Source organism: Talpa occidentalis, unplaced genomic scaffold (genome assembly GCF_014898055.3).
Source record: "Talpa occidentalis isolate TD23 unplaced genomic scaffold, MPIMG_talOcc4v2.1, whole genome shotgun sequence".
In the NCBI taxonomy this organism is placed as follows: domain Eukaryota; kingdom Metazoa; phylum Chordata; class Mammalia; order Eulipotyphla; family Talpidae; genus Talpa; species Talpa occidentalis.
In genome coordinates, this window is record NW_026555331.1 from 68,170,821 (window position 1) to 68,174,722 (window position 3,902).

At 38.0% G+C, this 3,902-nt stretch overlaps 1 pseudogene; it reads left to right on the top strand.

Annotated features, from left to right (window-relative positions):
* The first annotated feature begins 3,077 nt into the window (after positions 1 to 3,077).
* On the top strand, positions 3,078 to 3,602 carry LOC119249853 (60S ribosomal protein L23a-like; annotated as a pseudogene).
* Positions 3,603 to 3,902: the final 300 nt, after the last annotated feature.

The window sequence follows — 3,902 nt, forward strand, 5'->3', positions numbered from 1 at the left end:
GTTTACAGTATATTAAGTTTTTACTTTATCTGAAGACTCAAAATTACATAGTCTACAGGAAATGGTTTTAAACTGTCTACCAAATTTTCAGAGAACTAGATTACATAGACACCTATACACACACATACATATACACATACATATACATAGAAAAGGAACTATAATTACATAGATGAAAGCAGATTATAGGTAAGTAGGTAGATAGGTAGGTAGGTAGGTAGGTAGATAGCTAGCTAGCTAGCTAGCTAGATAGATAGATAGATAGATAGATAGATAGATAGATAGATAGATAGATAGACAGATGTTATTGATATCAGCCAGGGTAGAAAGGAAAATACTTAAATTTGATTAAGCTAAATTGACATATATCCTAACCTTCAATCTGCAACTAGAATTGGCTAAGCTACTTACTTTCTCTGTATTATCTTTCTATAACAATAAAATAAGAGGTTGGATTAGATAATCTCTTAGTTATCTTTTTTTTTAAAGATTTTATTTATTTATACAAGGACTGGGGTACAGGTCAGAGGCACGGGAGAGTGAGAAAATTCACCAGAGACAGAGTGGGAAGAAGAACAGGCAGATGGACTGAAGACACTGCTGAGGGGAGCAGCGGGCAAGGCAGGAGAGGTGTGCCACGCCATGTGGGTTTCTCCCTGGCCAGCCGGGAATCGAACCCGCGCTGGAGAGGCTGTGGACAGCGTCGCAGCATGGCGCTCAATCCTCTGAGCCACCAGAGAGGCCTTCTCTTAGTTATCTTTTTCTTCTAAATTTATATTATCAAAATGTTTGAAGTTAAACAATCTAACCCCTAGAGTCATCTTATTGCCACTCTGCTGTTTCTTGTATCATTCCCTTAGAGACTCATTGTTAATACAGTACTGATAATAGAAACCATCACTCTTATAACAGATCTAAACAAGGATACTGTTTATAATGGATAACTCAAAATCAAAGAACTTAAATAAGGGACCAGGAAAAAGACTAATTAATACAATGTAAAAATCAAAATCAACAAGCAACTATAAACCAGAGACACACTACTACGGGGGTCGGGGGGAGGCACTGGAGAGGAAGGACTAGGGTCAAAATAAGGGGGGTGTGCAATTGCGTGGGGACTGTAACCAAAATGAAAATGCATACATTGTGCAAAAATGAAAAATGATGTAAGAATAATATAAAATAAAATATTAAAAAAGAGAGTTTTCTTTATAAAACATATTACAGAAAAATTGTTCTGGAACTAGTAAACACTAATCTAATGATTCTACATTAATACCATTTTTTATTTGGGACTGAGTCACACAAAAACTTGTTTATGCATGAATAGATCAAATCAGTATCCACATTCTAAACTTTTTAAAATATATATATATATGTATTTAATGAGGTACCATTATTTTATATCCTTGTTAATTTTTTCACAGCATAGGATTTCTCTCCTCGGGTGTGGGCATCATAGCTCTCCCAACAGGAAATCCCCCATAATCCTTCACCTTAGTCCATTGTGCTTTCCCCTACCCCATTTTCTTCCATCTCTCCTCTCTCTCCCTCCCATTGTGGATGCTCCAGCTTTCCAAGGTTGGTTCTAAATTTTGTCTCTGTCTGACCCTTTGAATTCTCTATACTCCACATATAAGTGTAACCATCTGGTATTTTACTTCTCCTTTTAGCTTGTTTCACTTAAGATAATCCCTTCCTGCTCCATCCATATTGCCACAAATGGCATGAATTTATCTTTCTTGATCACTGAGTAGTATTCTATTGAGTATATATACCACATCTTCTTGACCTACTTATCTGTTTTGGGCATTTAGGTTGCTTTCATATATTGGTTGTTGTATATAGCACTGCAATATACATAGAAGTGCAGATTTCAGATTCACTCTAGATTTTTCAGCCATCAGTGAATCTTTCATTCATAGGGTCAGTGCTTAAGGTCTGTGGAGGAGGCAGGAAGACAAAGATTAGAGCTGTCCAAGAACCAAACACTAATACCTTTTCACTTTTATTGTTAGATCTCTTAGAGTTGTCATCATAGTATTATAATTCATCTCCTGCAATTCAAACCAGGTGCCAATAGTTGAAACCCACACCAAAATTAGGTGTGCATTTTCTTTGTCCATAGCTTAACATTAACCAAGTCTAACCACTTTCTGTTTTCCGGTCTGGCTAATGACATCAGTTACTGTATGACCTCTTTGATACAATACCAGGAATAAACTGTTCTTCCCAAGTAATTCTATTCCAGATAAAGAAAACCTAGCAACATGGACCTAGTCTCTTGTCCACAATGTATTCACACATCAGAAGTATCTGCCTACCAGACCATATTTAGACAATAGCCCCCACCACCAAGTGTCTTCACCTGACTCTACATTCCCCTCCCCATTTACCCACTTTACCCTATGATTCCCTAGCACTCCTGCATTGTGGTGTCCCCAATCCACTCCCCAACAATGGAATTCCACTCTTTTGTTCTCCAAGTTCTATTTTCTCGTAATGTAAAATAAATCCATTTGGTAGTTGAACTTTCTTATTTGGAGGTAACATAATGATTTCCTACTGAATTTCTGTCACCATGTTTCTGCCTCCACTCACGTTCATTCTCCCTCCCCAGACATGTCCTAACATTCACACTAGAGTTTGTCAAAGATTCATATATTCTCAAAATTTCCTTGATAAATTGACCCAAGGTTGATAATAACAAATGCTAAAGATTCCTTCAGGGCCTCCCTGCTGGCGCAATAGGTTGAGTGCAGCGCTGTGAAGCTGTCCGCAGCCTCTACAGTGAGGGTTCGATTCCCGGCTGGCCAGGGACATACCTCACGGCAAGGCAGCAGTGTTTTAGGTAGTCTGACTGTTCTGCTCGCCACTCTGTCTCTGGTTCTCTCATCCTCCCGTGCCTCTGGCCTGTACCCCAGTTCTTGTATAAATAAATAAATCTTTAAAAAAAAAGATTCCTTCACTTACCTTTACTCAGCTTTGATGAACTTAATCCTTAGTGTTTCTCACCTTATATCTGTTATGAAATGAAAAAAAAAAAAATTCTTTCCTTCAAGACCTAAATTAAACCCATGCATGCACAGAATTTACAGAGTAAGGAAACCTTTTTCATGAGGAAGGGGCCAACAGTAAAGAAAGAAGCCTTGGCCTTTCATAAAACTGAAATAAAAGCAAAAGCTTTGAAGGTCAAAAAAGCATTGCTGAAAGGTGCTCACACCCACAAAAAAAAAAAAAAAAAAAAAGGAAGGTGTATGTATCACTCACCTTCCTGCAGCCCAAGACACCGCAGCTCCAAAGGCAACCCAAGTATCCTAGGACTTTCCCCAGGAGAAACAAGCTTGGTCATTACACCATCATCAAGTTCCTTTGAAGACTGTGTCAACCAAGAAGACCGAGAAGAGAGAAAAAAACACACTTGTGCCTATTGTGAGTGTCAATGCCAACAAGCACCAGATCAAGCAGGCTATGAAGAAGATGACTTTGATGTGACCAAGGTCAACACCCCAACCAGACCTGATGGACGGAATAAGACATATTTTCAACTGGTTCCTGATTATGATTCTTTGGATGTTGCCAAGAAAATTGGGAACATCTAAACTGAGTTCAGCTGGATAAAAACTAAATATAAATTTTTCACCATTAAAAAATGAATTGATAGTGTATATTTAATTTTTCCTTTTTTGTGTGTTTATTGGTATAAAACCAAAACAAATCAAAAGACTTTGCCTTAAAATGAGACATGCCAATATTTGTAATATTTTAAGTAAAAACAGTTATAATTATTTATCAAGTTGGTCAAGTTTTAAAAATTGATTTAAAAAAAAACAGTCTTTTCGGGCCTCCCCGGTGGCGCAGTGGTTGAGCGCCGGGTTGCGAAGCTACCCGCAGCCTCTGCA